Source organism: Sinocyclocheilus grahami, unplaced genomic scaffold, assembly GCF_001515645.1.
Source record: "Sinocyclocheilus grahami isolate Dianchi unplaced genomic scaffold, SAMN03320097.WGS_v1.1 scaffold366.1, whole genome shotgun sequence".
In the NCBI taxonomy this organism is placed as follows: Eukaryota; Metazoa; Chordata; class Actinopteri; order Cypriniformes; family Cyprinidae; genus Sinocyclocheilus; species Sinocyclocheilus grahami.
Genome location: NW_015505545.1, coordinates 854088 through 875273, shown reverse-complemented (window position 1 = coordinate 875273; position 21186 = coordinate 854088). Strand labels below are relative to the sequence as shown.

The window sequence follows — 21186 nt, the reverse complement described above, 5'->3', positions numbered from 1 at the left end:
TCAGCAGCATTACGGCCTACAGTACACTAATGCACCTTGTCTCCTGACACACGGCCACACAGATCTGAGCGGCCAAGAAATGTTGTTGGACTGTAATACTCTAGACTGGATGTGGTTCATTGCTAGTTGAATAAATCCAGAACAAATCAAATAAAGGAAATGATTCAGTCTTATATGCTTCCACCATCATAGAGTGAGTTTCAGTTTCATGCAAAATCTGACAGGGTGCCTTTAGGATTCTTGAATTTAATTGTGTATGAAAATTAATTCCAATAATTGTGTAATTATTGTTCTCCAAAATATTACAGACAACAGCAGAAGTTTGTTTTTAAAGTAAACTTTTATTAATATCCATACCAGGACATTAAAATGGCACATGCGGAAATACAAAAAAAAATATCTTACACAGTTGCGTTCAACTGCAACATGAAAGAAAAACGTACAGTAAGATGATGAATAGAACTATAGCATTACAAGTTAAAGTATGATTTCAATTATTATCATTATCATTACAGGACTATGACTAGCTAAAAATCACTTTCTACAAAATCCCAGAAAAAATCTAGAAGTAAAAAAATGCATAGTAAAGGCCTCATTTCATCAATCCATTGTCTTCACATTCACTTGATTTGTCAAATTTTGCAGGGACATAAAAAACAGATTATCTCAATTTTACTGAAAGGATAATGCTGTAATTCAAAATCATTTTAAGAAAAATGATTATAAAATAGATTGCACAATTCTCTTCAAATCGTAACATTTGCATATTCAACTGAATTCTTCAGCCATGATTGATTGTAACACAAAATACAGAGAGACATTTAGAGAGCATTTAATACCCCTTGAATTTGTTTATTTTTTGAGTGCTGAAACAAAAATGAAAAACACAAAAGCTAGATGAAGATGCTTTTTAGTGGTCAATGACTTCACAGTTTGTTGTTGTTTTAGTAGGAATGAAATATTCATACGTATTCTGCTAAATATTCCTCGCACCTTAAAACAGATTTAACCTGCTGTCATAAATAGCTGCTCTGATCTGCCTTCTCTTCCAGGTGATTGCAAGCCCAACGCAATTGCATAGAAATTAAAGACAACAGCTCTCTGTCCAACAAGTGTGTGACACACAACACACTGAGCTGTCCAATCAGAGTGCAGTATCGTTCACCGCTGCCGTGGGTCTCACACTCATACATGCAAAATCTACAGAGCCTCACACACCATTTCTAATAATTCATGTTAGATTTCATTTAGTAATCAGTTATTGGAGAAATACATTAGGGTATGTACACAGGCCACTACATTTTCCTTTAATACTGAAAACTACTGAACTAAAAAAAGGGTGGGGGTGTTATAAAGTGCATTATGCTAAAGATTGTACCAAGACAGACTAGATCTGCGTTAAATTTATAAGACATTTTTTTTTAATCTCTTTCTTTTTTCTTTTTTTATCAAAAAGTACCTAAATGATTGGCCTTTAAAAATGTCATTTTCTAGAAAACCCTCATTAAATTCACTATAGAACTACCCGAATATCTTTTTTTATACTTGGAGAATCCCAAACAAGTGCGTTTCTACAAATACACAGTTTGCTGAGTACTTTGACCCAGACCCCTACAAAGAGTTTCTCTCATCTTCTACACACTCACACACGCTTGGCTCGCAACATACATCCCTTAGAACATTTGATGCTATAACTGCTTCAAAATTGCCAAAGATTGAAGTCATGTAGAACAATTAAAGTGCTGTCTTTTATCTGATGTTGGGGCACATGCATAGTAAAGACCCGTTTGACTCCATCATCCCGTTTCAGCTCCGATCCTCCATTTGATGGATTTCACGTTATTCGACTTGACTCTAAAAACCTGAAAAGACACACAAGAAACAGGAAATGTGTTTAGTGAAATAATATTTCTTGATATTTGACCATTTCAAATCAAACATTTGATTACTGAAAACTGTCAGGTTATCTCATCAGGACTGGCTTTTGTATTTTGAGATGTTCTGTTATTGGAAATAATGTTATAATGATTTTTTTCTGTTTTGTAGGATTCTTTCAGAAGGTTGCAGCAAACGAACACCTCAGACAGGCCGAGTGCCAGGTCGAGAGATTGAGGCCGAAGTTGACTGTGCCTGTGTGCTTGGTACGACGTGGAACTGAAGCAAAGAGGAGGCATGTGACAGAAGCTAAACCCGGAGAACTCCAGGGTTTAGTCGCTCCACGTGGCTTAAACAAGCAACTCGAGGCATGCAGGTGATTAAGAACACAAGAGCCCATCAAACATCCACATTTGTTTATATTTATAGGGTTGCAATGACTCTATCCCTCTGTTTCATTGTCAGAAAACTGGATAAGTGGAAGTTTGTGTATGATGGTCGGCATCTGTATTGTGTCGCAAAAAAACGCACCACCCTCTCTGCTTCTCTTTCATTCTTTCTTTCACGATTTCCCTCTCTTCCTCCGGTTGTCTTCCCTAAATTAATACTCATTGAAGTGTTACTGTGTCTCTGTCTCCCTCCTTCTGTCCCGGCTGAATAGAAGACTGAATTGAGCAAACAGTCAGCCTGTCAGCTCAATAGGCAGTCTGACCATGAACTCCGAGTCCTTCCCAGGCACCCAGCATCATTGTCAAGAGGGGGAGGGAGAGACAAAGAAGGGGGGGAGGCAGACAGACTCAGACTTTAGGGGGCCCCGGTGCCCATTTTTTGGGGGAGCCTCATCGTGGTGGTTCCCAAGGCTGGTGCCTGCATGGAGAGGCGAGAGCAGCTGCTCAGAAAAGGGGAGCCTTGTGTGTGTGTGTGTGTGTGTGTGAAGACGGGAGAGTGTCTGCCCCTTTGCCCAGGCCCCAGCCACCTCGCACGCTCCCAGACGCAAGCTGCTGCAGATTCTTCGCTCCTTTTTTATCTGATGTGCTTTGCCTTTGTTTTTACTGTGCATAATTTACTGTGCCGTCCCTCTCAGCCGCTCTTCCCCCCCAGTTTGCCACCTGTTTACTGTGGCGCACTTAGATTACTGAAAACAATGACATGATTGTAGACCCAATGTGACTGCAATCCTGTAATTCTCTGCTGCCTGCATTAAGAGTTTTATCACTCTTGAACTATTTAATCCTTGTTTTGGAATTTAAAACGTAATAATTTTAAATTAAATTTTTAATGTGATAAAAGTGGAAAAAAGGAAAAGTTTTAGTATGGTCACATTTGCAGTTTGCAAAAACTCTTTGTATAGCTGTTCTGAAAGTTTGATTTGCGCACATTGACATCCGTTTCTAGTAGTTGCATTAGTTATGCACTACCGTTCAAAAGTTTGGGGTCATAAAGATGTTTTTTTTTTTAAAGAAATTAATTATGCTATTATGCTCTTTTACAAAGTCTTGATTTTGTTTTGGGGGTGTACTAGAACATGCTCTCATGCTTGGTGGTTCGAAAAACTTTCTCCCCAGCCTGGCACAAACGGCTCAATTAGTTCCGGGTTGTTGAAGGCCCACCTTCTGCAAAACGAAATGTGTTGGGATTGGTTAGCTGTCCCAGTGCGTTGTGATTGGCGAACAGCTTAGATGGTGTTTCAGCACTGCCCCGCCCCTTGCCAAAGCAGCAAGTTCTGTCTGCTCCGGTTTAGTTAAGGATGGCGCCAATATTGCCATATCAATTTGAGCCGAATTCAGACCCCGAGAATATTAAAAAAGAGGATCGCGTAGAACCTTTGCACGCACGGATATCGCAAGACATATTAGAGTGGTAATGTTATTGTTTTTTTTTTTATGGTTCTAACCACGACCTCGCCCCTCCCCACCCTCCAACCATTCGAATTTCCGTAGGCGGGATTTCTTTGAATGATATTCTAATGGGCCGCTTTGTGACATCACAAAAACCCCGGAAAACAAGCTGTAGTCCAAACGAGCCATTCGTTGTAGTTCTTGAAAAGGGATTTTTTTTAAACTCCGCTGTGGAGTGGACTTTGAGATTTGTAACTTTGTAGATATTTTTTTTATGCCCAAACATACACACTACACACTGACTAAAATTGAAAAAGTGAAAAAGCATAATAGGACCCCTTTAAATTTATCAAAAGTGACAGTAAAGATATAATAAATTGATCAAAAGATGTATAATGTTGCAAAAGATTCTGTTTTAATGCTGCTTTTATGACATTTCTTCTCATCAAAGAAATGGCTGCTGAAAATTCAGCTTTGACATCACACGAATAAATTACATTTTAAAATATATTAAAATAGAAAACAGTTATATCAAATTGTAAAAATATTTCACAATATTACAGTTTTTACTGTATTATGATCAAACAAATGCAGCTTTGGTGAGCATAATAGACTTCTTTTAAAATATTTCATGTTTATTTAATCTTACTGCCCTTAAACTTTTGAACAGTTGTGTATTTACTAAAATACTAAAAATGTATTTTTGAACATGTTCCATGCCACTACAGTATAACATGAAGGTACCAAGTAAATACCATAGTACCATAGTATTTCCATTTAATACCACCATCGTACCTCATGGTACTTTGGCGGCATAGGACATTTTTGTAAGTGCATACAGCTAACATACACCACCTTCTCTTGAACAGAGATACTGAGCCCTGGACTTACGCTAGCCCTCCACTGTATCTCCTCTCTCAGGGTATTGGCTGGACTTTCAGTGATAGGACTTAAACAAAGGCAGTCCTCAGAGAGAATGAAGGACAATGGCCTGTATTGTTTACTTTGCTACCTCACTTAATCAGGCACAGCCGGCTCTAATTGGTGTGTTGGTTAAGCGGTTTTTAAACTTATAGCTTCCTGGGCTTAATAACAGTGTGGCACAGTAAGCTCGCCACGGAGAACAATACTGGACTTGTCTGGCCCAAGATGTACAAAAGGAGCCCATCCTCATTGAGACCTCTCTATCATGCTCTCTGCTCCTACTCTTGCTCTCTTTAAGCATGTTTTCCCATTAGTTTGACTTTAAATAGATGCTAAATAATCTGAGATGTTCGCTTATAGTTATGTAAGACTAAAAACAGCGATCCATTTTGCTCATTCAAACTCATGGGAGAGCTAATATAATGTCGACCACAGCTGAAAGCAGGAGGGAAGTCTTGCTGTTCTTCTCAATAATGGCAGCACGCCATCTCCATGGCTGGCATGGTACGACGTCGGGGCAGCAGAATCCCTGATGGCGATCTATTCAGCGTTGATGCCCGCAGATGCAGCTCTGCCTCAGCCATTGTGCCGGGGAATGATTTAATGCAAACGACTACAAAACATCTCCCCGCCCCCTTCAGTGCCTATCACAACCAGGACGTGTGATATTCACAATTAACAAATACATCTGCTGTAATGAACAGTGCCTTCGAGCAGGGGGAGAGAGAGGGGACAGTATGTGTAAACGAGAAGAGGCGAGAGAGAGGAGGGTGTGAGACGCAGGAGAGTGATGGTGGGTCATACCTGCTTATTTTCCACTTCCATTTAATGCCCGCTTGTTCTAAGATGGTGGCTTTGTGCAAACTGCATCTCGTGACGGGAGGAAGGGGGCAGGCGAGCAGCGAAGGGGAGGGGAGCAGCAACGCCAGCAGGACGACAGCCACACAACCGACCTGCCCCGATTCTTCACTCTATCCTTTCCCTGGCATCGAGGATGGTTGTTCTGTTTGAGAGTGAAAACGGAAAGATGAAGGGCATAAATGCATCAGCATGTGAGGGCATAAGCAAGATTGGGCATGCATGTGCACACGCACACCTTTTCATGTCTGTTCTCATGGTAAAGTCTGCCCTGAGCATGCAAATGACTTTCATTATGCAAATGCATGCAAATCAGACCCAGCCATCTGAGAATCAAGGCTGGGAAAAAATCTACACAGAGATATTGAATGAAAGAGACAGAGAGTGAAGGATAAATCCTTTGGGTGGCAGGAGGCGGCTAACAGAACTAAACGCTGTGTGGAGGAACAACGGTGTCCCAGAGAGCACAAAAATGGCCATTTAAGATTGGAACACACTCTTTCTTCATGGCATTTTAGTGTGCACACAAAACGCAAGCCTTATTTGAGTATTAAAAAGCTCACAATATCCGTAGCTACTGATCCATGTCATAATTCTAAATTAAACATTGAAAGTTGCTCTGAAAGGACGCATGTTGACAGAGCTCTGGAAGCATAATGGAAATGGAAGTCATATAAAGCACGGAATGTTCTAGACAACACTGAAACACTCATTGGGGTGGAGGGTGAAAGGTGAGATCATCTTACACGCCATGTTAAAAATAACCTAGTCAGGGTGGAAAAGGATATTTCCTGCCCACCAGATAAAAATACAATTTTACCGATTTTACTTTTTTTTTAATATTGTATTATATACATTTGAATGGAATAAAAAAAACTACAGTTTAATAAAAAAATAAAATTGTATATATACATACATATACATATACATGCATACATACATACACACACATAAATATATATATATATATATATATATATATATATATATATATGTAAAGATTGTATTGTATTCTATTAGTTTTTAAAATTCCACATTTAATTCAATGTGTTACCTGCGTTTTTTTTTTTGTAAAATTGCAAAATTGTTTGTACACCATCTTTTTCCGTATAGGTCACCTTGCCGATTTTACTTTTTTTTTAATATTGTATTATATACATTTGAATGGAATAAAAAAAACTACAGTTTAATAAAAAAATAAAATTGTATATATACATACATATACATATACATGCATACATACATACACACACATAAATATATATATATATATATATATATATATATATATATGTAAAGATTGTATTGTATTCTATTAGTTTTTAAAATTCCACATTTAATTCAATGTGTTACCTGCGTTTTTTTTTTTGTAAAATTGCAAAATTGTTTGTACACCATCTTTTTCCGTATAGGTCACCTTGCCACAGTGGCTGGCAGATAAGGCAAAAATACTAGCCTCTACCCAGAAAGCACCAGAATTACCAGTACCAGCCCAAAATTGAAACCCAATCTCACAGGTTCGTCTGGAGGCATATCTTTAGAGGATGGACTATGAATCCCTGTTAATCATCTCGGAAGCTCAGGGAGTCTTTATTGTCTGGTGGACGGTCCCACAAGGGGAAACAACTCAGCATGGTGGGCTAGTCTTTACTTGGAGTAATTTCTGAGGTAGCTGAGGTAGAGATGGTCTTTGTTTTAAGGTGCCGTTAGTTGGGCCGGAGTGTGAGAGAGTTGGCTGAGGGGTAAATAAAGAGGGATTGAAGGGGTGGGGTTCTGCTGAAAGGCTGCAAACCTTCCCTAATTGGCACTTGACATTTTTTTTTGCTGTGGCTGGATAAAGTGGACCCTCTCTCAAGACCACTCCAAACACTTGCTGGAAAAGTGCCTTATGCAAATACTGCAAATAGGAACCATTGTCAGGCCTCTGACATTAACAGCTGAGGTAACAATAGGACTGTGTGCTTTCAGTGGACATGTAGGTGTGTTGAAGAGAGCGCAGGACAATGTGGCAGAGAGTGGACAGCATGTGAAAAGCCATCCAAATGATGCTTCAGTGGGGGGAAAAAAAGTCATTTCACCAGAGTGAGTACTAGTTCGCCATGCCAAGCTTTCAACAGAATGGCCCATTAAAATTGGACAATCAAGCAGATGCATGATTTTACAACATCTGAATATTTGTTTTCTTCAACTGCTCCTCCAATAACACATTTCTTAAATCTATGAGTGTAAATAATTCATATAGCAGCGTTCGGTATTATTATTCCGCTATTTTCAGACACGGTCTAAACACGAACCCATTGTGCAATTACCCATTCATTCCTTTAGACTAAATTTGAATGTCTAAACGAGAACGGTGTGGTCTTCTTGTCGTCGTACAGTATGTGTGATGAATCAGCCTTTCATGTAGTCAGGACAGCGTTTGGCTACACCTGTTACTGCTGAGTATTTAATCCCCTTTGTGTGTGTGGGCCCATTGACTTCTCTAACAGCCCAAAGGGAATTCACAGTTCTTTGGGGCGACGTTAGGGCAGGAGGGGGTCAGAGAGAACGACATCTATTCCTCAGTTTCCTCTCCAGCAGTGCAGCCATTTTGGGGCTCTGTTGGTGAGTTCCGTCCAAAGAAAGAGAAGCATTGCCGGGGGCAGGAATCAGAGCGGCGCTCACCAATAGCAGCCTGGCTGATGTGACTGGGACACTGTCAAAAGGTTGGTAAAGGAATCCATTGTCTCTGTGACAAGTGGACTGGCTCTATTGACAGTACAGTTGACGGGAGAGTGGAGGAGGGTGGTAAAGATAAGGGCACAATGCCTGGTTTTCTAGTTGATACTTGAAGTTCGAAATGCTAAGTGCAAGAAAACTGCCATTCACGCTTTTCCTTTCTGTTCCTCTATTCCCTGCTCTCCAGACAAACTGAGAGGAGACCGTTCTGAGTTTGATTAGAAGCCAGCAGCAATGGCTTTCATTATACCTCACACACCTTGACGTGTCCAACTTGAATGCTACCTGCAAACTTCACACTGAACAGTCATGGTATGCTAACCATTCAAGTAAGTTGCCAAGAAGCATCACATAAATATTATTAACAAATACTTGAATAATGTACTCTGAGATATTTCTTTTATTCCACTTTTAAGGACATTTTGTAATTGACTGTGGTTTAGTGCTTATTGTAACTATGCCAAGATAAGATGGATGTTTCACTGCTAACCTGGTGTAAAAGAGGCAACAAGGAAAACGGATAATGACCAAGTGATGCAAATCAAGTCAAATCAAGACAATGATGATTGATATGATCTGCTACATACAGGTAAGTTGCAGTTTAGGTTTTTTGATAATAAATGCATTAATACCAGGAAAGCAGGCAAAATCAGGACAAAACAAGTTATTGCAAAACAGTTTTGGAATTGCAACAAAACTCTAAAGCTGCCTTTTTACTAACTCTGACAAACAATAGACCAAAAGTCATTCATCTCCAATGGAGTGTAGCATTAGAGCTGCGTGAAGTTCTGATGTAAATACAGAATTTTCTGATCTGATTTGAGCTTCAGTTGTGTTAAAATATTTTAAGTTTTTTGGCTATACCAAATGCAACCACCAGACTGAATTCGATGAAGGCCTACAGTATTCTAATCAAAACTATGAGTGTGAGATGAGAATTCTGAATATTTTTGCACTAAAACATTATTCTTTAAAAACTATTTCTCTAAAATGGGCAGTTATGAATAATTATGTCCAAAATTATTCATTTATAATTATTAACTAATTAATCATGTTGATTAGCCCTAGAAAACCTACCAAGGCTTTTTTTTTTTTTAATCTCGTAATGCAGCGCCTCACCACATAGATTCCATTTTCAACCTCTAAAATGTACCTGTTAATAAATAGCATTACTAAATCAGAAGTTTGAATACTCTGTGATCTGTTAATTCCAGATGAGATCCTTTAAATCTCATTTAACATGTCCAAAGGTGCAATGATCTGGTGGCTGATGTCCATCCACTGATCACAAGCATAATAGTGAAGCGGAATTGTGGTATTGGCCTCCTAATGGCCAAAGACTGTTCAGGTTCAGCTGCTGAACCCAAAGACCTTTATTCAGGACCATCCCAACAAGCTTTGCCACTTAGAAAGTGGCCATCCCCGGAGCTGGCTCCATCCCAGCCCCATTTATAACCCAGCCAACTGTCACATCCAATCAAGAACCTCTCAGCACAAACTTAACAAATTCGAGTTCAGACAATTGTTGTTTGTTTCTCAGCGCTGGCTCAAGGTCCGAATGCATCCGAAGCTTAGAATAGCAGCCAAATTTGTGTGGGAACGCTTTAGCCCGTTAATTATTCAAACACATGAGTTGAATTGAGCGAGTCCAGGTTGGTATTGAAAAAGACAATGGGGTCTCAACTGAAACCTTGTTGAACAAAGGTAACGAGTGAATGAGCTTTGTGCGTTCGCTGCAGATTTATACTGCGGAAAGCACCGGACTGGGTGTTAGACAGGCACCCGTGGGTGATCGTCATGTGGCCCTAGTGTTAAGCCTCGGTCTGCTGCTTTGTGCTTTGAGACTAGCAGCTTACAGATTAAACATGATCATGTCTGACCAACTCACCACTGCCCTGAATGTTCGCATAAACCAAGTTTTATCCATACAAATCCGCAGTTTTTGTGTATTAGAATTTCAGATTCTCATTCTACAAAAGAACCTACATTTAATCAGTGCATCCTGCTGATATTTGTTCGGCATTACTTTCATTCTATGCATTATTTATAATGAAAGGTGTTGCCTACAGACGTGAATGTGCATTTTCCCTGTTCCTCTTAATTTTTTCAATGTGTCTATGAATTGAACATCCCATTTATTTGTCTAATACTAGGCAGGTGTAGTCCCCGAGTAATGCATTTTATATCAAAAGACATTGCAGTTGAGTTTGAAAATTTCACATCTGCTCTTATGATTTGTTTGCTTTCATTTTTCATGCACATAGTTCATGCACATTGCACATAAGTATGACAAATATGAACAAGCTCCATAACAGGCTTCTCAGAAAAAAAATTGATGTTTTGTACTTGCATATTCCTTTAGTTCTAGGTTAACGCACCTTTTACAATCGCATTAACACCAACCCAGAGTGGAAACACTATTTTTACATGCATTATAAGGAGGGTAATGACAAGGATTGGGCATTACGAGGAAAGATGATGCTGCATGATACTTTATATGAGAAGGGGGAACAATCATTGCTTGTTTGTCGAACAAAAAAATAACCGTTTAAGAAAAAAAATGCTGTTTACCTTCTCTATCAGCAGTGATGGAGGCCATTTTGTGATGCAGAGATTGAGGAGGAGAGAGATTGAGGGAGATTTAGGAGGAAAAAGAGAAGAGGAGAGGAGTACAGATCTCAAGGTGGGGTGATGCCTTTCAGGTGTGTAATGGGATTCTTGTTACTTTCGGTTATCTAGCTTTATGAAGAATGTATAACACTCATACAGCTAGATAACCAAAGATAACAGCCAACCCCTCCGGCCACCCGTCCTCTTCCACCATATGAAAAACCCAACCAGGGTTGAACTGGGACCTGAAAAGAGAAGATTTCTTTTATTAATTTTGTAATTAGGACTGGATTGAAGTCAACTGTATTTAGTATTGAACACTAGTGTTAATTAAACCTGATGTGTTTAACACAAGTCATTCATTAATGATCATGACTGTGCTAGGGGTGTCTTGCTTATAGACTTCTAATTATTTCTCAGACACATCCTTTTAAAGCTGACTGGTTAAAACTTGCTAGTATAAACTTGACTATGAGTTCACCAGTCTGTTAATCCAGTTAGAACTGTTTTTTAGAGATGCAAGGGGTTCATTCACTGCTTGTTGTCTCTGTCTTACATTGCAGGCTGATCATTCTCCCTGGGTGAGAGATGGCTTCAAACGCATCCCGCAAAGGCTGGGATTTATTTTTAAATGGGGAAAAAAAGACCCTGACTGTGCTGATGGAAAAAAAAGCAAAAAGAATAGTAACACTGGTTGTTTTAGTTTTCCACAAATTTACCCTCAAGTCGCTGTTGTTTGTGTTTCAAAAGCCTGTCTTTCAGTAAGTGGCAGAATCATGAGGTCTCTCTCTCTCTCAGTTTCTCTCTCTCTTTCTCAGGACTCTCAGTCAATCAGATTTTATGCAAATAAAAGAGGAGCTAGTCCAATTAAAAGCCTTTGTGTGAGAGGAGCCCCTCCCCGTACACTCTCAGAGGTGTTGCAATCAAAGAGAAGAGAGGGAGAGGGAGAGAGACTGTCATCACTTATTACAGCCTTTCAAGCCTAGTGAAAATGGCCACACAGGGGCGAGTTCAAAGACTTTTATTTACTCTACACACAGCTCATCATCTAATTATTTTACTAACAGCACCAGCACATTGTTAAAAGGACAAAATGTCCTCAGCCAACTAGCCATTTTGACTGTAAATTAGAATGCTAGAATATTTCCCTGTAAATGAACAGTTAGCACACACAAACATGCTTATATGATACACAGGTAGAGGCATGCTCTGAGCCAAAAGGGAAAAAAGCCTCACAATTGAATATTAAAATGTCAATACAACAACAATAATAATAATAATATTTGTTATAATTATGAGTGTTATCGCACACCAGCATCACAACAACCGTATAAAACTAATTAACAATAATATTTTATTTTCGTTGTTTTATGCAAAAAAAACATTTGTGACGGTAGCAGTGAGATAATCATATTGCTTATATTCACGTCACATGATGCGTCACTGTTTCTTGTAGGTCTACTGCAAAAATATTGATTGATGCCAAGAATTAACGGAAAGGTACATTAATTAACTAATCTGTTAGACTTGACTGTAACTAGTTGGTTTCATAAACCTAACACCGCAGAGACAGTCGTGATTAGCTGTAGGTTTTTTTCTCTATCTCTTTTTTTAGTCTTAATCATTCGAATCAAACATATCTAAAATATATTGCTGATGGATTTGATCAGAATAAATACAAATGATCGACCTTAGGTTTTCATAAGAATAGGTTTCAATAAGTATAAGCAACTATAGAGGAGACATTCATTGGCCTGTTTGTTTCTTTGTCTATTTGCGTCTTTAAATATGGTAGGCTATATCTGAATTTATTTAAAGGATTGTCTCGGTGAGAAAGGCGTGCAAGACAACATGGAGAATGCAATTAATTGTATTAGATGTTTACGAGTAACTGAAAACCTATTAACATGTGCATTAAAAATGAAGCAATTAAATACGAATAAGAAACGGACATTTATAGACTGTTGTATAAAAATAGGCCTACTACAGACCGACAAAAAAAGTTTGACGAAACTTCTATTTGGAAAGTTTACGTTACGTTACGTTACACTAAATATTGTTATATTTATGGAGGAAATTGCTTTAAAAATAATTGGAATGATTCGAGTTTTGTCAAGTAAATGGTCGTTATTATTTTCATGTGCGTTTTATTCCTATTCACTATTTTAACAGTGGGATTAGAACAAAAACAAAAAAACTACAAATAAATGTTCTTTGGTTAAAATTAAGTATAGCTATAGAAAGGCTTTGGTATCGTGCTCTTTCAGTCGCAATCTAATGCTCTCTACTTCACACACTATGAATGGGTCCGTGGTTGTGTATGAGTGTGTGTGTTTGTGTGTATAGACCATATAGGCTAATACGATAACAGTACAAATATTAAAATAAGAATATCTTAATATTTGTAGCTACCTGTGTAACTTCTCCTTCGTGTAAAATCTCTCTCTTTCTTTAACGTGAGAAAAAATAATTTGTGTCTGATTTTTATTTTTTTTCCCTTTTACTTTAGAAATAGGCTACCTTTCCGACCGAGTGTTACAGAGGTGTATAGTACATTTTGGAATGATATAGCCCAGCTATAACATAGTCCGCATGAGCAACAGAGATATGTGAGGTAGACCACACCTTAACGTCCGCGATGGGCATTTTTAAACGAACCCGATATAGCCTATAACAACTTTTTTTAAGTGTCAAAAATGTACAATTTCCCTCACATACTTTAGACTGCTGATATCTTACTGCATCAATGAACATAGTGTGCAATGCAAGAGAGGGGATGCAATTTGTGACACTATGGTCGCACAGTCCATAAGGTTTCAATCCATGAGTGACGCTGGTCATCCTTCGGTCAGTTGTCACAATCTTATTGTTAATATTTTGTAATGTTGTGTGGGGTGGGGGCATGTAGCTCTACAGAGTCTGCATATATAGGCTACATGTCTGTGCAATATTTTATAAACCGATAAAATCAAAACTTATATAAAACGTAATAAATTATAACACGCCTCAGTGTTCATATAAGATAAAGGTGACCGAGAGAAACACGCGTGAAGGAGGCACATGGAGAGCAGATATTCGGCCTTGTGATAAATCTGAACACTGGCCATCAGGATTAGACACGCCATGCGCACAGGCCTCTTTCTCATAAACACCACACAATACAAATTACAGTCATTCAAGCCAAGGTTTTTAGAAACAATTCTTGAGTGTATTTGCTGCAAAGTACTTGTTCTGTGAATACACATTATAGCTTTCCTGCGTCATGTGGTTTGAATGAATCAGACGAACGAATTGTTTCTGTTATTCTTGTTTTATTCTGTGGCTTAATGATAAAAGAAGATTCAGTCAAAACTCATAAAATAAACCACGAGGTTTCTCGCACTACCTGTTTATCACAAAACTGGTAAATATTGTAAATGAAGGCTTTTAATTCAAACATAAAGCTCACTGCTGTGACTCTATAATTTCTCATTTAAAAATCCATTTGACGCTGATGTTTACAGACCAAAGATATGTGAATAATAATAAAATAAATAATTTCCAAAAAGCACCGACTTATTAATTGCCAGTAATTTACAAATTAGAGTAGGGGATCCAAATACAGACTTATGAGTGGAGTCTTCTGAAAGAGAATCCGTATAACGAATTCCTAACCTTCAAACCATCTACTGGCTTCTTTCTATGAGAATGAGATGACTACCGATACGATACTATTGACTATTTTCCGTTAATTGCGTCCAAGAAGGATGCACGCGCCCTGATCACCTCTAACAGCAGCGCGTCTCGAGCGCCAAACCCTACAAGGACCGCTACACGCGCAACCTGTTCTGGGACTTATTTCTATCAGTTCTCCCTTCACCCTTAAAAAAACCAAAACACGACTGCAGAATTCATGCAGTGGCTTTATGAATGCATTCTACAATACAGACGTAAATATTAGCGTATACTCACTCCTATCCACGAGCATCGACGATCTTTAGGACGGATCGCAATGATAAATGTGCGCGTGCCAGCAGCATGCACTCCAGAATGTTGTCTAGTGCTTTGGTCCTCCACTTCATGGCTGCGGCTCTGCGTGACGTTGCAGTGGCCCCATCCATTCAGCGTCTCCGTATCGGGCTGCACGCAGTCTTTTCACCCATATTTCCCATTGAGATGCTCCTCTCCTCCCCTACAGAGAGTGAAATGAGCTGCTCGTTGTCCCCCCTCTTATCATTCCGCGTATTAAACGCTTGTGGGCCTCAACACGCAAGCCAAAAACATATAGCATATTTTAAGCCCACCCCTTATGACACGTTGCGGGTACAATTTGTCCCCACCCTCTTGAATTAGCAATGCAATGCTTTTTAAATGTAAGGAGAAGCATTTTAATTTGCGCTCTTTTGTTAACAATTATAACAGTAGGCTAAGTTGTCTCTTAAGTGTTCTTGCGCTAGACATTATAACATTTATAATGAATATAATGTAGATTATAACTGACATGCAATGACTGTTTTTTTTGTTTCATACACTCGAGTAAGAATATTTGCTGTGTAAATGCCTACACGTTCATTATGTGGAGTTTCTATATCTGAGCCTCAATAAGGCCTTGATTGCTGTGGTGCAGTGGTGAAATAAGTGCCTTTTGTAGAAGAACTAAGAACACTTTGACTTAGAGACTCCTTTAACTGTAACCCACCGTCTAAATCAAGTGCACTCGCTCCCAGCAACCCTTTGTCTTTGGCTTTTTCTCTGTAAGTGTCTAGGAATGTGACCACTGAATCGGCAGGGTGAAACCGTGCAAATCAGCTTTAACCGTCAGGACCGAGAGTAGACCCCAGACAAGGGGGCAGAAAGGGGTCTTGGTCGGTTGATTATCATAAGAATCAGATCGCTGGGGATAAAAATCTCCTTTGAATAAATTACCGGTTCAATAGGAGGCGCGACTGCCAAATAGACAACTCTGTCAGAGGCCTGCTGGTCTTGGTTTTTCCATTAGTCGTCTGAGTCCCCTTTTCTGAAAGCTCAGACTCTTAATGCATTCCCTGTCTCAAATTCCATCGATTTCCATCGCTTGTTGTCCTTTCTCCAGATCTGGATAGCACACGAAAGCCGCAGTTACCAGGGCACCGGGGGCATGCAGGCCTCGAACCCTTCGTGAAAGCCAACCCGTCGAGAAGTAATGAGTTCGAGATAATGCGCCAAGGCATCGTGTCCAACAGAGATGCTGTGAGAATCAGACAGACACGGCTCAGAGATGACACGTCCCAGGGTCATTATCAATTATCGACCAACAACATGTTTCTAGTCCATTGCTTTAACACATCTCAGACATTTCCCGAGGGATTCTCCAACACGTTTTATCACTAGGAGGATCTCCTAAAATAAATAAACACTTTGCGTTTTATGCTTTTCCAATTTAGACCTCAGGCCTCCGGAAAATGGTGGATAGGCGAATAAAACCACACTGGTGAACAGAAAATTTGGAAGTTCCAGATTTAGTTTCTCCTTCCAATGAGTAGCCTAAACAGCCCGTCCATCATACATTTAAGTATATTTCTACATATAAAACAGTGTTATTATGACTTTTTAAATACGAATTATTCGCGGTATTATATGCGTGTGTGCTTGACGCTGCTATAGGGCGAAATGACCTGTACGATTTTCATAGACCGCCAGCGCGCGCTCCAGAAGGCAGACTGTTGAGATTTATTCTTAATAAGAACACGTGTTTGCAAGAAGGCGTTTGAACAACTCAGCACCACGATTTGTGGCCACGAACGTGTGCTAAGGCTCTCAAAACGATTATCTGCAGTAAAACTCATGACAAGGATTGAATTGCATGGGCTGAGCTATTCTGGTGTTTTCAGATTTGGCCTCTTACAGTAAAACGTGAGCTCGGGTATCAGGAGAACGCAATTTACCTTGGCACAGTAGCCTATATCCGGCTATCCTGCCAATAATGACTCAGGCGTAGCCTAAATCTGATGTTTTCTCTTGAAATTGTGTCGATGCATTCATTCCAGCAGACAAAGGTCGGTAAACTATACATGGTGTTTGTGAAAGCCAGGTGTTTTTATTGTAAGTGATTTCAATTTGAATATGCCAGCGGGGTGAATGAGATGATACTGTATATATGAATGCTAAAATAATTAATGAAATGATAAAGAAATAAATACGCGCAGAACAATATAATATCTCATAACTGCAGCATCACAAACTTGATCATCCTTTAAATTTTCTTCAGGTGTTGAGTCCTTTTTTTCTCCATGTGATATTGTATTAACCATCCATCAGTGCATTACTTTTTATTTACAATAAACTTTGGTTGGTTCTGCTGATTTTTAATATCAGCTGCAAGTTTTTCACGTGAATTCAGCATTTAGCGGTACAGTACAATTCTCAAATGTTGTTTACAAGTAAACATAACTATATTGCACGGGGGTAAGATAGAGTGGAAGTGAGGTTAGTCCACAAGTGAGTGTTTGACTGCGTTTGTGTGTAGAGCGAGAATATAGTGTAGAAAGACTAGCTATATTCAAAATCAGTCTTTATTTGAGCTGTTGTACGTGCTAGGCTGTACTTGTAAGGTCTGGTTTTGAATTGGAATGCTGGCCGGTTCAGAACCCGATACGTGATTAGCAACTCAAATGTCATCTTTTGTTCCCATAAATCCAACTCCGTAGAGGAGCGTGCGCATCGTCTTGTATCGGTTAATTGCAAAAAAAATGTATCATACCTTTGCAAATTCTGGAAATATACCCTTGTACCAGTAGGCTACCATCAACTACACATTTTTAATCGATAAGCTTTTGTGTCTTTACAGGGAAGATACTGTGCACCTCAGTCATATAATGACTGGTTTGGCTATTGATCGCGCTATAACACAAACAAGTTTTTCCCCATACGCCATACAAAATTCCTGGTTATTGGAAACGGTAAGAGCTGTTTTCTCAATGACAAATCCCTAAGCCTGGTCTAACTGAAAAACAAAAATTGCGTTCTGACATCTCCCACGCACCGCCTGACAGGGTTTGCAATTAACCCTAATTTGCATATGCAAATGACCTGGAAATTCGTTTTGACTACAAAATGGGGTTGAGTGAAGCAGCAGAGGACTCGGAGATTAAATGCAAACTTTATGCCATACATTGTCATCTTTAGGATTTAAATGATGAGAGAATATTTATTTGAAGCTGGTAATTGACAGAAAGGCAGAGTCCGTTGTGAGATTTTTCTCAGTTGTATTAGGCTTCTCGAATCGTTGTCGTTCATTAAAGCCATTGTTCTTAGTCTGGCGCCGGTTAGGCTATGTCCTCACAACCACATTTTAGGTGTTTAGTCTGCAATGGGATAGTTAACTCTTTCTGACCTACGTTCAGTGATTGAGCCTTATTCAGTATTGATTAAGTAGCCTATTCCAGAAAGTCCGAGTCTTTAATTCAGGACGTAGCCTATTGTTTAAACAATGAAATTGAAGCATCTCACTCATCAGCAGCCAATCTTTTGGTAGATCGACTAATGCTGAATTAATTGCTTAACTGATGGGGTTGTGAGAGTTTGTGAAGTTTCTATATTGAGACCACAATTAGTCTATAGTCAAATGTTATTGCTTAATACATTTCGTACATACATGGCTAGATTATAAAAAAATATTTATTTTTAACCATAACTTTAGCTTTGTTACAGGCTTTTTTTATAATTACTTTTTAGTCATTATATTTATTGTATTACGAACAGATCATGTATTTAGAATTTGATGCAGCGTAGCCTATAAATTAAATAAATGCAGAGTTTGACTTATTTAGTTGACAAAATGTTAATCAAATGTACCAAAACGCATAGGCCTACGTGACGTCGTGAAATGATTCCCGTGTTATGGTGTGTGAAAGAAATTCTTTATGTGTGACCTCTGCCATTACGGTAGCTAATTATGAATCTATCATGTCAAAAACGACAGTTTACATGTAAGAATTTAGTTTATTTAGATTGTAAATTAACGAATTTATTTGGCAATTAACGAAATTATTAAAGTAAATCTAGATTGGATAATCTGACCATTGAATCCGTGCCAACTTTTAAGCCTCTTGGTTGGCCTGTGCTTATAGCCTATGTAGGTGTCGTTGTATGTGTGTCTGATTGTTTTACCGAGGTCATTATTCCCAAGCAATATAGAGAAAAAATATATATAAACAGAGGGACGAGACTTTGCGATATTGTGTCGATATTTGTTTCAAAAAATTTATATTTTTCTGCCATAGCCTACCTTTTTATAAGCAACAAATTGTTGCTTTTGTTATTGCAAAAATCATCAATCATTATCATTAATCATTATTTCTATGATAATAATTACTGTGACGTGAATCAGCTCTATGACCACTAAATACTTAGGGTCAAATTTGAGAGCTAGTTTTATCAACCCCTTCAATATTCGTCTCCCATAGAGCTATTATCCTCCCACAGCAGACTGAGATAGTCTGAGATGGATAGACGTCGATGGAAAACTTCCACCCTGCAGACCATTCCCTTTCTGACTTAAAAAAGAAAGGGAAATGGAAATAGAGTTGACTCGCTGACTTGTTTGACTAATCCTTCTCTTTTACTCTTTTATGGGATCAAGGAAAACACTGAAAGAGGAAAAAGAGATGTCATTCGATGCAGGGGTCAACAGGGTTGATTAGCCTTCTCAATGAGTAAAACTACAGGCGTCTGAAATATCAGCATGGTTCTCTTGTAATGCGTAAAAAAAAGTGTAAGATTGAATCAGGAGGACCTACGTCAGACTACAAAAAGTAACCCAACCGTTAACAAAACGTGCTTCACTCCAAAGCAAGACAATGAAGAATTTAGAGTTTAGAGAATTCACCTCTTCACCCATTCCACTCTTCAATAATTTGTTATTAGGCTATTTGTTTGTTGTGCAGTTTTGTTTTTCATCTCGCGAATGACAATTATCATTCCGCTCAATTGTTTCAAATATCTCGAAGCAAGAAACTCCTGCAGTATGATTACCTGTGATTTGCTTATGTCAAAAAAGTATTCTATTCTGTTTGAATAGTCTATGACTACGCTTGTTCGCGTTCTCCTGTTCTGGCGCTGTCCGTGAAACGGTGCTGAAGTCAGTCCTAACAAGGAATTCGATTTCGTCTAATCCTACAATGTAAAATGTTTTGTCAAATAACATAAAAACTTCTAAATGGTTTTAGTCAAACATATTATTTAATATAACTGAATCAACTTGAGGTTACACTAATGAAAAACATTTTAAGGTATAAAGGTAAAGGTCCCAAATAACAACTGTTTTTGAAGAAATAAGCATCAAGTTAAACTTTTATAATCGGCGTAGCCTATGGAATTTAAGTCGTCACTGACTTTGCTTTTGAATTTCTGTTTGTTACTATTTGCTCAGTGAGACGTAACACGTGGTGCCTGACGTTCACCACGTGAACTATTTCGTAAATAACGTCACTGTTTATATGTCAGATTACGAGAGAAGACTCACTAAATGTAAATAATGTCTCTTTGGACTCTGTATAGAAAATAGATAATAAATAGGCAGGAAAAGTCTTGTTACAACACATGATGAAATTTGTACAATATTATTTATAATACATGTTATATAGGCTGTGTTTATGTGCGGCAGGTTAACAAAATAGAATTGAATAAACGTCTCTGTCTTTCTCCTTATCGTCCCATTCCCCTTTCTTTAAAAGCAGCCTTTGCAGAGAAGTGTGGCGCAGCATGACAACTACTTTTGCAGTAGGCTTCTTAGATGCGGCAAAACTCTACCATCCGGATGAACGTAGGCTCTCTGAAACGAAGTACACCTCCCTGTACGGCTCAGTTTAACACAGTAAACAGTGGTCTTCATTGTAGCCTTCTAGTTTATACTTTAGTATGAGGACTAGCAAAATAGTCACTTGAAACGATTAAAAGCGTAACAATGCCATTGCGTTAAACAAAAGTGAACTTAACGTGAGTTCTAACCTCAACCTTAAAATTAACTTTTAAAAATAAAAATACACAGACTGTTGTTACACATTGTGAATTTGAGTTAGTGCACATAATCTCTCTGACTTTGTTCTTGGCAAGCGCTTCCTTGAAGCTATAACTTATTTTTTAAGGACTTTTTTCTTTTAGTATTTTCTCAAAATGTTGGCGGAAAAAAAATCCTCGCGATTTTGACGAAATATTTAGCTATCGTTCAGCACTGCTGCATCTGTTTTTATGCTGAGCTGTACACAGCGTTAATAGACTTAAACCTGGTCCAGGTGTCTTCCTGCAGAGAACCCGATTTTAAAGCACTGTGCCAATTTATACCTTTTAATACAATTTAACTTCTAGTTGTAAGCTAATAAAAATGAATATGTGTGGAAATAGGGAC

At 38.6% G+C, this 21186-nt stretch overlaps 1 long non-coding RNA gene across 1 annotated transcript; it reads right to left on the bottom strand.

Moving 5' to 3' along the window:
- Nucleotides 1–361: 361 nt before the first annotated feature.
- LOC107549243 (uncharacterized) lies at nt 362–10929 on the bottom strand. The gene is made up of 3 exons (XR_001604540.1): nt 10785–10929; nt 5442–5640; nt 362–1862 (listed from the first exon to the last, which is right to left on the bottom strand). It is a non-coding gene; the product is annotated as an uncharacterized lncRNA (long non-coding RNA).
- Between the last annotated feature and the right edge of the window lie 10257 nt (nt 10930–21186).